A 14,151-nucleotide genomic window follows, 5' to 3' on the forward strand; every position below is an offset into this window, starting at 1 on the left:
TTAGCACTTGTTTTCTGTACATCAGTTATAAAATTGTCCTTTATAACAAGGAGGCATGTAAAAGTGTGTATGTTCGTACAAAAAATAATATTAAATACTTCATTAACTAGAACAATGTCAGATTGCCCTTGACATTCAGGTAGAACAAGGATTTGCCAAATCGTCACAATTAATAGCTGTTCTTTCTAATAATAAAGTACTTGCAAGCACACATTTTAGACATGAAACAGTAGATAAAGAATTAATTCAATTCTGAATTCTCTATATTTAGATTTTTTGCTAAAAAAAAGTTATTGAAAACTTTTCAAACTTGTAAATGTCACAAACTAACTTTAGGACACAGAATTAACTGAATGCTATTGGATTCTGCTACAAGTAGGGATATAGTCCAAGGGATTTTGTGTTTTTAATACTTTAATAAAGGAGGGCAGCATGGTGGCTCAGTGGTTAGCACTGTTGTCTTGCAATGATGGGGTTCTGTGTTCAAATCCCAAAGATAACAGCTGCAAGTAGTTTGTATGTTCTTCCTGTGTTTGTGTGGGTTTGCTCCCACACTCCAAAGACATACTGGATATAGATTGTGAGCTCCAATGGGGACAGTGATGAAAATTATTCAGTACTATTTTGGTATACATGTAATTTACTGTGCTAAGCATAAATGAGTACACCCAAAAGCTTCGTCAGAAAACTTTTAGATTTCTTTCAGAATCAACATTTTCTATGGGATATTATACAACAAAGTACTCCACAAATGTAGGCCATTGATTGCAAACAAGAGTTGTTATTTTGCACACCCAATAAAGTGATTTTCCAATCAAGTTCATTCAAGACCATGTTACAAAAAAAGGTACACCCCAATGAAAGTCTTAGGCTTAGTGCCCATGATGCAGAAATGAAGCAGAAATTTTCCTGAGCATTTCTGCATCTCCTTGGCAGAAAAAAGCATTTGTTTTTTACATGCGTATTTGACGCGTATTTGCCATGCGTTTTTCCAATGCATTGTATAGGCAAATACGCATGCAGAAACGCACAAGAATTGGTCATGTCCGTATTTTTTCTGCGAGTAAAATCTGCGCAGAAAAAATACGGACCATGTGCACAGAACTTGCAGAATGTCATAGGAAGTCATGGGATAAGGTATGCAATGCGTTTCTGGAGCGATTACGCGCTGCAAATACGCACCAAAATACGCACCAAAAACGCATCGTGGGCACACAGCCTTAGGCTATGTGCCCACGTAGCAGATTTGATGCAGAGCGTTTTTGCCTCTCTCTGGCAGAAAAAAACGCATGTAGATTTACATGCGTTTTTTCTGCCAGAGAGAAGCGTTTTTTCAGCGTTTTTTCAAGCAGTTTTCCAAGCGATTTTGAGCATCACTCGGAAAAGTGCGTGACAAGTTGGTCACACTATATAAATCCATGCAACTGGCATGGATTTATATAGTGTGACCAAGTAATAGTTAAAAAAAAGAATAAGAATGGTAAAAAATTTAAAAAAAAGATTATACTCACCTTCCGGTGTCTTCCCGGTGTCATCTCTGCTGCGTACGGTCTCTTGCAATGCTCGCGGTGGTGTGAAGGACCTGTGGTGACGTCATTGAGTCATGTGATGGGTCATATGACTCAATGACGTCATGGCAGGTCCGTCACAACTGCGCGAGCATTGCAAGAGACCGGACGGCGTGGACAAAACACCGGGAGGACATCGGAAGGTGAGTATAAACTTTATTTTTTATTTTAAATTCTTTTTTTTACAGATTCTATGGTACCCAGGTCTGGATGAGAGTGTCCTCTCCTCCAGACTTGGGTACCATCCGCACATTAGAACGCGCCAATTACGCAAGTACAGATGCAGTCTTGCGGAATTGGCGCGTTCTAATGCAAGTCAATGGCGGCGATTACGCTGCATGTCCGCAAAATTAATGGACATGCTGCATATTTTTGAGCACAGCATAAACGCTGCGGAAAAATACGCAGCATGGGCATTGAAAGTGCGTAATTGCATTGGAGACCATGGGGGAAGGTTTACCAAGTGTTACCCAAGCGTTTACTCTGCGGAATTTCCGCAGCGTAAACGCTTGAAAAACGCATCGTGAACACAGCCTTAGGAGCAAAGCTAAAGTTTAGAATTCAAAATTCTAACTGGAAAGAATTCAACAACAGGTAAGTCTAATCATTCACTAAACAGTTGTCCAGCAGACAGTTGACTATACAAGGGTGTTACTTAACAAAGAAAACCCCTTCCCACTTCAAGCTGTCAGCAGGGGCACTGCATAGATGAGAAATGTTACAAGACATAAGAAAGAAAAAAATACTTTACAAAACAAAATTGAAGGCTACAAGAAGATCAGTCAGAATACTATAGCAAAAGGCCAACCCTGAATGTTAACACCTAAACAAGAGTGTCTTCAGATGAAAAGAGTTGAAGGACATTGACATGCAAGTTCACTGCAGTTAGCCAATGAAGTAGAAAGTCAAATGGTGAGTATTTCCTGTGAGACAACATGGCATACACAGCAGAAGAATGGCATGCATGGGTGCCATTCACAAAGGAAGCCTCTCCTAATGTCCATGCACAAAAAAGCCAGCCTACAATTTGCCAGGGCCAATGCTAAAAAATATGAAGATTACTGGGACTCTACTCTCTGGAGTGATGAGACCAAGATAAATGTTTTTGGAGCTGACGGCTTCAAAACTGTATGGCGCCGCAAAGGTGAGGAGTACAAAGAGCAATACATAGTGCCTTCAGTGAAACATGATGGTGGCAGTGTCTTTATGTGGGGCTGTATGAGTGCTGATGGGTTCAGACAGCTACATTTCAGTGATAATATCATGAATTCACAGAAGTACTGCTCTATACTTACAGAAAAGATACTACCATAACACCTTGTCCTTAGTAGAAGTGCACTTTTCTAACATGACAATGATCCAAAACACACATCTAAGGCCACTGTTGAATTTCTGAAGACGAGCAGGGTGAAAGTGATTCAGTGGCCAAGTGTCACATTCATGTCTGAACATACTGCTGCAACACCTGCCCTGGTCACTAGGTGGCACCATACTAATATTGTGGTCACTGCTGGATGTTGGCAGCTTGGCTTTTAGAATGCTGAGACTATTGGATCTTTCCTATTCACCTGTGTTTTGCTGCAGTAAGCTGGTAATGTAATTAGCTCTCTGTTGGGAGCCATGGATGGGGCTCCCTTCCATATAAACCCCAGTAGACAGTCTCTAGCTGCCAGTTATTCAACTTAGGTAGGACCTGGTTACTCTGATCAATAGCTTCTATGTGCTATTGTGTATATCCTGTTTTCTGGCTTGTATTTTTACTACCCGCTTGCTTTCTGATTTTGTCCCTGATGTGACCTCTTGGTATTGAGCACATGTGATCAGCTCTCTGGACTCTTATTCACTCCTCCAGCCAGCAGTCCTTCCATTCCATGGAAGCAATCCAGGGAACTCCGTTGTAAGATCAGATCCCAGTAGAAGAACCCTGCCGGGGTTCCTCTGGAATCTGCCTCGTGAAGTGGCTTGTGTTGGCTGTACAAGGTACCTTTTTTGAGCCTGTGGTCTCTGACAGACATAACACCAAGTATGACTCCTGAAATGACCCCAATCAAATAACTGTAGGAAGTTCGGAAGAGACAAGTCACTCTCTATCCAGCATCCAGGTTCTAAAAGAGGTTGTCCTTGAAGAATGGAAAAAGAAAGATGTTGCAATATGTTGCCAACTTGTTCGTTCCATGCCTCGAAGACTTGGTGCTGTCTTTAATATTCATGGTAGTCATACAAAATACTAGATGTTGTAGTTTTGGATGTGGGTGCATTCATTTTTGCATCAACTAATTTGAGTAAAACTGAAAATACTGTAATGAAAATTGTATTATTAACTTTACTTTCATGTTATGGGTTAAAAAATGATTTATGAATACAGTCTTGTCAAAATTTTTGAAAATTTCCATGTGTTCAGAGACATTGATTAAAATCTTACTCTTCAAAGGGGGGTATTCATTTATGCCAAGCACTTTATATTATTATTTTTTTGCAAAGAAAAATGTATTTATTTATTTAAAAAAATCATATTTTTATGGTCATTATTTTGTTATCACATTTTCTATTTCTTGTGTGTGTGTGTGTGAGTGTGTTTGTGTGTGTGTGTGTGTGTGTGTGTGCATGCAAACTGAAAAGTGAATGAACAAAAGAGAAATCTAAATCAAATCAATATTTGGTGTGACCTCCCTTCAAAACAACATCAATTGTTCTTGGTACATTTGCACAAACTTTTTGAAGAAACTTGGCAGGGAGGTTGTTTCAAACAATCTCAACTAACTAATGCCAGGCAGACTCAATGATGTTGGGATTAGGGCTCTATGGGGGCCCCATCATCACTTTCAGGTGTTGTTTTTATTGTTTATGACTCCTAGATGGTATTTCATGATGGATAAGTATATGCCTACACTTCTCACCAGTGAGGACACTTGAGCACACCATTAATATTAACCAAATCCCCAACTCCACTTGCTGAAATTCAGTCCCAAACTTGCAAGGAACCTCCACCATGCTTCACTGTTGCCTGAAGACACTCATTATTGTACCGATCTCCTGCATCATTATGACTAACAAATTGCCTTCTGTTACAGCCAAATATTTATAATTTAACTCATCAGTTCAGAGCATCTGCTGCCAATTTTTCTTCAACCAAGTTCCTATGTTTTTATTCATACTTGAGTTCATTGGCCTTGTGTCTTTGTTGAAGGTATTTCCTTTTGGCTACATTGCTTACATGAAAACCACTTCTGGACAAACTGCTTTGAACAGTAGATGTGTGTAGTTTTGTCCAACTGGCCCCTGCCAATTCTGAACTCATGGCACTGCTGGACATTTTACGATTTCAAAGGGAAATAAGTATGATGTGTCTTTCAGGGACGGACATACCGCTGGTGCAGCCGGGGCAGCTGCACCGGGACCCGGAAGTGGAGGGGGTCCTTGCAGGGCGGCTAATAATGAAGGAAATCTGGCCTGCAATTTGGAGTTCGAGGCTCCGGGGGGCTCACTGCCCTCATCATACACGGCGGGCAGCGAGCAATGTCTCCAGCTCCGATGCTGACAGGAGGGAATGGCAGCAGAGCTGAGGGATCCGTCCTCTGCTTACTGCCCGGCGCTTTCTCCCTGACACAGGCCAGTGCAGCTTGATGATGCCATCATGCAGAGCGGGACTGTGTTTGTTAGAGAGAAAGTTACCGCCAATGAGGATGCTGCTGGAGAACGGGCAGAGAGGCAAGTGTTGCTGTTTTTTTTGTTTTTTTTTTACTAATACACTGGGGAGAGATCCAGGACAATGAGTGGTGGTGGGGGAGAACAATGATGGAGGTGGAGGAGCGCAATGATGGGGATGGGGAGAACAATAATGGAGGAGAGCAAAGATGTAGGTGGGGGAGATGACTATGATGGAGGTGGGGGAGAGCAATGATGGGGATGGGGGAGAACAATGATGGATGTGGGGGAGAGCAATGATGAGGATGGGGAGAACAATGATGGGGAAGAGCAATGATGGCAGTGGGGGAGATGACAATGATGGAGGTGAGGGAGAGCAATGATGGAGGTGGGGAAAGTAATGATGGAGGTGAGGGAGAGCAATGATGGAGGTAGGGGAGATGACAATGATGGGAATGGGGGAGATCAATTATGGGGATGGGGAGAACAATGATGGATGTGTGGGATAACAATGCTGGAGATGTGAGAGAGCAATTATGGGGATTGAGGAGAACAATGATAGGTGTGGGGGAGAGCAATGATGGGGATGGGGAGAACAATGATGGAGAGAGCAGTGATAGTGTTGATTACTGTACTTGTCATTTAGTGTTAAAATAAAGAATTTATTAAAAAAAAAAATTGGCGTGGGGTTCCCCGTAATTTTAGTTTCTAGCGGAAGTTAAGCAGACGGCTGGGGCAGATGTTTGAAACCTGGGAAGGGGGTAATACCCACTGAGCTAACCAGGCTACTAATATCAGCCCCCAGATGAATACCTAGCCTTTACTAGCTATTAAAATGGGGGACCCCAAAAAAAATGACATGGGGTCCCCCCTATTTTAATAGCTAGCAAAGGCTAGGCAGACAGCTGGGGGCTGATATTAATAGCCCAGGAAGGGTGCCATGAATATTGGCCCCCTCCCAGGCTAGAAACACCAGCCGTCAGCCGCCCCAGAAATGGCGCATCCATAGCCCTAGCTATCCTTAATCCCCTTATTACTCTTAATGGTGAAGACGCCGGGGCCACATACCTTGCTGAGCCCCTGAATCCACCCTTAATCTGTTCCCTCCCCAACCAGGGAAGTGGGGAGTAGTAGTGTATGTAAATAAACAAACCAGACTAACAATTATGCACTCGCAAACAACAGAGTGGAACACCAGGGAGTGAAGGAAGGAAAAAACAAACAAAGAGAGGATGAAGATTTGCCCACAACCGAATAACCAAGCAACAGTCTTTAGATAAACCCTCCAAATAGCAAACAACCAACTCCTCCAGCTCTAGAGCTAGGCAGCATGATACTAACCAGGGTCGGCTCCAGGTTTTTGTGGGCCTTGGGCGAAAGAGTCTTAGTGGGCCCCTTTAACACATACCACGATTCATGATGCACAGATACCGCAGAGAAATATATATATAGTACAATGCCAAAGATTTCACTTCTTACATTACATGACCGATATCTATTGTAAATTCCACAATAGCTCAGAGACCGGCGAATCGCTCCATATAGAATACTGGGCCCCATAAAATGCTCCATACAGGATACTGGCCCCCTTATAACGCTCCATACAGGATAGTGGCCCCCTTATAATGCTCCATACAGAATACTGGGCCCCATAAAATGCTCCATACAGGATACTAGCCCCCATATAACGCTCCATACAGGATACTGGCCCCCTTATAACGCTCCATACAGGATACTGGCCCCCATATAACGCTCCATATAGAATACTGGCCACCATATAAAGCTCCATGCAGGCTGTTCCCCCCACATAATGCATCATGCAGGTTGTTCCCCCCACATAATGCCCCACGCAGGCTGTTCCCCCCTTATAATGCCCCACGCAGGATGCCACCCCCCCTTATAATGCCCCATGCAGGATGTCACCCCCCTTATAATGCCCCATGCATTATGTCACCCCCCTTATAATGCCCCATTCAGGATGTCACCCCTTATAATGCCCCATTTTGGATGTCACCCACCTTATAATGCCCCATGCTGGATGTCACCCCCCCTTATAATGTCCCATGCAGGATGTCACCCCCCCTTATAATGCCCCAAGCAGGATGTCCCTCCCCCCCTTATAATGCCCCATGCAGGATGTCACTTCCCCCCTTATAATGCCCCATGCAGGATGTCACCCCCTTATAATGCCCCATGCAGGAGGCAACACCCCCCTCCCTTATAATGCCCCATGCAGGATGTCACACTCCCCCCTCCCTTGTAATGCCCCATGCAGGATGTCACCTCTCCCCCCCATATAATGCCCCATGTAGGATGTCACCCCCACTTCCTTATAATGCCCCATGCAGCATGTCACTTCCCCCCCTTATAATGCCCCATGCAGGATGTCAGTTCCCCCCCTTTTAATGCCCCATGCAGGATGTCACCCCCCCTTCCTTATAATGCCCCATTCCCCCATACATTAAAAAAAAAAATCAAATACTCACCTCACTTCTCAGCTGCTGCCGCTGCTCCGGCATCACCGGCGTCTTCCCGCTCTGTGCTGTGACGGCTCCGGAGAGACGTCACCGTGCCATCTGACCTGAGACATCACAGTCAGAGGATGCAGAAGAGACCGTAACTGCTCCGGAGGCACGGGGAGAGGTAAGTATTGTGCCGGCTGCCAGGGCGGGGGAGGGAGCGGGCGCTGACACCGCTCTCCTCTGCTCACGGGTCCCATAGCACGGTGGGGTGCCCGACGGCGAGTGGGCCCCCCCGCTTGCTCAGGGCCCCAGCACTTGCCCGAGTGCACCGGGTGCTGACGCAGGCCCTGATACTAACACTGGCATCCCTGATAGCCAAAGGCGAGTATACAAAGGAGAGGGAAGTGGCCAACACTGAACAGCTGAGATCATCAACCCTGGTAAGCTCTAGAAGCTCTCACCTGAACAGTTTATCCCCTGCACTGCTAGCAGAAACCTGCACTATTTAATATGATGGTGAGGTGCGTGTAATCAGTGCAAGAGTGCTCCTCTGTCATGACAAACCCATGACACATAGTCTGGCTAATGCGCACAAACAAATTTGTCAATTTGTAATCTAAGTATCTTCATATTAAAAGGATATTCTACATAGCAGAAAAGTTAAAATTTCACATATTCAGCTTTTGCATACATCTTAGTGCACAAAGTGTGCTGCTGTATGCTTTGATATATATACAGTCATGGCCAAACGTGTTGGCACCCTTGAAATTGTTTCAGAAAATGAAAATTTTCTCCCAGAAAATTATTGCAATTATACATGTTTTGTTATAAAGTCATGGCCAAAAGTATTGAGAATGAGACAAATAGTAATTTTTCCCAAGTTTACTGCTTCATTTTTTGTAATGGCAATTTGCATATACTCCTGAATGTCAAAGAATGATCAGCTTAACAGCAATTACTGTACTTGCAAAGTCAATATTTGCCCAGAAAATGAACTTTAACCCCCAAAACACATTTCAACATCATTGCAGTCCTGCCTTAAAAGGAGCAGCTAACATTGTTTTAGTGATTGATCCATTAACACACGTGTGGGTGTTGATGAGGACAGGGCTGGCGATCAATCAGCCATGATTAAGTAAGAATGACATCACTGGACACTTTAAAAGGAGGCTGGTTCTTGGTATCATTGTTTCTCTTCAGTTAACCATGGTTATCTCTAAAGAAACACGTGCAGCTATCATTGCACTGCACAAAAATGGCCTAACAGGGAAGAGTATCGCAGCTACAAAGGTTGCACCTCAGTCAACAATCTATCGCATCATCAAGAACTTCAAGGAGAGAGCTTCCATTGTTGTCAAAAAGGCTCCAGGGCGCCCAAGAAAGACCAGCAAGCGCCAGGACCGTATCTTAAAACTGTTTCAGCTGCGGGATCGGACTACCAGCAGTGCCGAGCTTGCTCAGGAATGGCAGCAGGCTGGTGTGAGTGCTTCTGCACGCACTGTGAGGCGGAGACTCTTTGAGCAAGGGCTGGTTTCAAGGAGGGCAGCAAAGAAGCCACTTCTCTCCAGAAAAAACATCAGGGACCGACTGATATTCTGCAAAAGGTACAGGGAGTGGATTGCTGAGGACTGGGGCAAAGTCATTTTCTCTGATGAATCCCCTTTTCGATTGTTTGGGACATCTGGAAAACAGCTTATTCGGAGAAGAAGAGGTGAGCGCTACCACCAGTCTTGTCTCATGCCAACTGTAAAGCATCCTGAAAACATTCATGTGTGGGGTTGCTTCTCAGCCAAGGGAATCGGCTCACTCACAGTCTTGCCTAAAAACACAGCCATGAATAAAGAATGGTACCAGAATGTCCTCCAAGAGCAACTTCTCACAACCGTCCAAGAGCATTTTGGCGCCCAACAATGCCTTTTCCAGCATGATGGAGCACCTTGCCATAAATCAAAGGTGATAACTAAATGGCTCATGGAACAAAACATAGAGATTTTGGGTCCATGGCCTGGAAACTCCCCAGATCTTAATCCCGTTGAGAACTTGTGGTCAATCATCAAGAGACGGGTGAACAAACAAAAACCAACAAATTCTGGCAAAATGCAAGCATTGATTATGCAAGAATGGACTGCTATCAGTCAGGATTTGGTCCAAAAGTTGATTGAGAGCATGCCAGGGAGAATTACAGAGGTCTTGAAGAAGAAGGGGCAACACTGCAAATATTGACTTGCTGCATTAACTCATTCTAACTGTCAATATAACCTATTGGTACTCATAATATGATTGCAATTATATTTCTGTATGTGATATAAACATCAGACAAACACTAATAAAAACCAGAGGCCAGCAGATCATGTGCAAATATAATTTTGGTGTCATTCTCAAAACTTTTGGCCATGACTGTACATATGTTTATTTCCTTTCTGTGTGTTGGAACAACACAAAAAAAACAGAGAATAAAAAGCAAATTGGACATAATTTGTCACAAAACCCCAAAAATCGGCTGGACAAAATTGTTGGCACCCTCAACTTAATATTTGGTTGCACACCCTAACTGAGATCAATTGCTTCCTAAAATCATCAACAAGCTTCTTACACCTCCCAACTGGAATTTTGGACCAATCTTTTGCAAATTGTTCCAGGTCTCTCATATATGAAGGGTGCCATCTCCCAACAGCAATTTTAAGATCTCTCCACAGGAGTTCAATGGGATTTAGATATGGACCCATTGCTGGCCACTTCAGAACTCTCCAGCGCTTTGTTTCCATCCATTTTTGGGTGCTTCTTGAAGTATGTTTGTGGTCATTGTCCTGCTGAAATCACGATTTCCTATGAATGCTGACCATGGGCCGGCAATCAGAGGAGGCTCATAATGACAGGCTCAGGGTCATAAATAGACCCCTGACTGTCATGACAAGCCATCGGCCGATCATGTAACAGGGGCGTAAATGGGCGGGATGAATGATGTGCATTACAGTAAATCCCGCTGTCAGTGATTGACAGTGGGATTTAACTTGTTAACAGCCATGGGTGGAGCTGTTTGAGACACTTGATGGCTGATTAAATCACCCTTCACGTGTAGGGAAAAATGTGGCCTCTGCGTGTGAGCTGGATGTGGGCAGTACACTACCTTTGACGTACATATACATCAAAGGTAGTACAGGGGTTAAGCACTATGTAAACAGCAATAAAGAAGACAGAATTGGTGAAGACCTAAATAGTTTTCAGTTGTACTTCTCCTCTCTCCCTGGCTGCAGAAATAGGATCAAGTTTATTGCACTTGGCATTATCAGCTAACTTAAAACATCGCTCATGGTGTTTGTACTTTGTGCAGGGAATCCTTAGGTCACATCACAAGAGTACAAACAAATTATGGATTAGAAGGAGTTTAGTAATTTTGATATATAGTTTTGAAGAATATAACTTGTATTTTACTCATTTAATTCTCGGCTCATTCTTTGGTTTTCAGTCCATTAGCCGTTCTATTTAGTGATTGACAGCCTTCCTTGAGTGCATAGCTGTCAGTCACTTTGTAGCATGCAGAAGTAGCACTGTTGCTTTAAAAGCATCCAGCAACTATTAGAAGTAACACAAGCACAGGAGACAGGAAGTGTTGTGCTCCAGAAGCATCCAGCAATTAGAGGGGTTAACACAGTCACAGGAGTTAGGGAGGGTTTTAGCAGAGCCCCAGGGGGATTGTGGGGAAGTTGTTTACTGTCTGGCTGGAGCCAAAGAGAAAGATGGTGTGTGTGTTCTGTATCTCACAGAAGCTTCCCTGCAAGTGAAAAGGATTCAAGTCAGGAGTGAAGCTAAGCACATGTCAGGTAGAGTTCCTGAACTAGCAGTGCAGAGTATTGTCAGGCAGAAAGATAAGGACTGGAAGAAATGGTGTCACAAGGATCATCTCCCTCAGCAAACCCCCCCCCCTCCTCCATCTCACTGTGCTGTAAAGAATGCTGTGTTCATTAATGTGCCTTTGCATTAGAACTGTGCTGTCCTGTACTACTGGGAAGACTGTGAACTGCTGTGCTGCTAAGGAAACTGTACTGTTTGTCACTGGAGCCTGTTGCTCATAAGAATTAACTTGCAATGGCTGTGTGGCTTTTTATATGCTACTGTTCTACCATTTATGAGGACCCTGAACCTAGACCCGTTGAAGCGTCGCTGAGACGCAAAACGGCCATCGTCCATGAGGATTCCCGCTTCCCCAGCTCCATACTCTAATTCTGTGCTTTTGGAATAAAGTTCTTTTTTCATCGCACTTACCATGTCGCAGAATGTCACCCTTATCTACCACGTATTGCATTCAGGATACCTTTTCTTCGGTTTATGCACCTGTTTCTTACAGCGTGAGCCGGCTCCAGTCTGAATATCCTCTGATCTTCAAGCAAGGTACACGGTTTGAATAGTGACGTTTTTTTCTCTTATTGCTGCTACTCACTAAGACTGGTGTTTTGGTGGCACGATGGGTTGGAGGGTATGACCTGCACAATATGGTGGTGTAGGTGGTTTAAATATTATGGTAAGTCAGTGTGTAATATAGTTATATACAGTATCACTTTTACCATATTTAACGTTACCCTACATTGCTATGGCTTTGACCCTAATACAGACTAGTAATTCTACAACATTGTTGGTACAAGGACATAATCTGCAAGGGGTTTGTATGTTCTCCCCGTATTTGCATGGGTTTCCTCCGGGTGCTCCGGTTTCCTCCCACACTCCAAAGACATACGGATAAGGAATGTAGTCTGTGAGACCCAATGCCAATAATGTCTGTAAAGCACTGTGGAATTAATGGCGCTATATAAGTGAGCAAAATAATAATAATAACATACACATCTGTATGTTTTGTTTGTGATAATCAGTGACCCCTACATGTCTAGTAAAGGTGTAATGTTTGCAGAAAGAATGTAGATCCAGCGATGGTACGTTACCCAACTTTTCCTATGCTGAATTCCATGCTGTCTTCCCTATACCGTTCTGTTCCAATTCTCTAATGGTACGTCACCCAACTTTTCCGTCTTGACACCCATGCAGATTTCTCTATATTTCTCTACCCCTATGTCCCACTGGTATGTGATCCAGCCACCCCCCCACTTTCATTTATGGCCTTGTTTACTCTGTTACTCTGTGTTGAGCATCCAGCATCTGGTTCAATCTAATCAGCTGATCAAGATGAGCACAGACCACTCCCATCTGCTTCACAGCTGAATGCATTCTGTAGCCCATATATTGAGAACTAGGAGTCTGTGTCAGACTTCAGTCTGTGTCCCTCAGCTTAAGTGTCCATGAGCTGAAGTGTCTGAAATTTGAATTAATCCTGAATTGAATCTGAAGGGAACAGAAGGTAACTGGATACTTTGTTACAGTAAACAATGTTTGTCTTTGTTTTCACTCTCACCCCCTTAATCCTTCACTTCTTACAACCACCCCTAATCCCTACACCTAGTAAGGAACTCTTCATCTCTCCCTCCATTCTCCCCACCCATCTCACCTTCTCCTCAGAGCTATTCCTCAATATACAATCCTTTGTCTCCAAACACAGACAGCCACCTCATGCCCTCTCCTGCTCCCACCTACTAACGCTTTCTCTGCTCCTCCTTACTGCCGGCGACATCTCTCCAAATCCCGGCCCTCCTCACCACATCCCTGCAATCACTTCCACCTCCTACCCACGATCTATCCCAAACTCTCGTAACCCTTCTAACCTTAGACCTATACGCCCAGCCCCCGCTTCCCCAGTTCCACTAACAGGAGCTCTATGGAACGCTCGCTCGGTCTGCAATAAACTTTCCTACATTCACGATCTCTTCATCACTAACAAGCTTTCCTTCCTCGGCATCACTGAAACCTGGCTCACCCCCTCCGACACAGCCTCTCCTGCTGCACTTTCGTATGGCGGATTCCACCTCTCCCATACCCCCCGCCCCACCGGAAAGCACGGTGGAGGAATAGGTTTCCTCCTCTCAGAAAAGTGCTCCTTCACCCATATCCCACTGCTGCCCGCAATTACTCTCCCCTCTTTTGAAGTGCACTGCGTGCGCATCTACTCCCCCTCCAACCTCCAACTGGCTGTCATCTACCGCCCCCCAGGATCAACCACCACTTTCTTTGACCACTTCACCACCTGGCTACTTCATTTCCTCTCCGTTGACATCCCCACTATCCTCATGGGCGACTTTAACATCCCCATTGACACTTCCCTCTCAGCTGCCTCTAAGCTTCTATCCCTCACTTCCTCCTTTGGTCTTACTCAGTGGTCTTCCACACCCACCCACAAAGATGGCCACACACTGGACCTCATCTTCACCCGCCTCTGTTCTCTATGTAACCTCTCTAACTCACCTCTACCTCTCTCTGACCACAACCTACTCACATTCTCTTCTCTCTCCTCCCCGGGGCAGCAATCCCCACTCCACAAACTTGCATACCCTCGTAGAAATCTGAAACACCTTGACCTACACTCTCTCTCTGAA

This window comes from Phyllobates terribilis, unplaced genomic scaffold (assembly GCF_046119375.1).
Source record: "Phyllobates terribilis strain yellow unplaced genomic scaffold, ASM4611937v1 Scaffold_4__5_contigs__length_816908805, whole genome shotgun sequence".
Lineage (NCBI taxonomy): Eukaryota > Metazoa > Chordata > Amphibia > Anura > Dendrobatidae > Phyllobates > Phyllobates terribilis.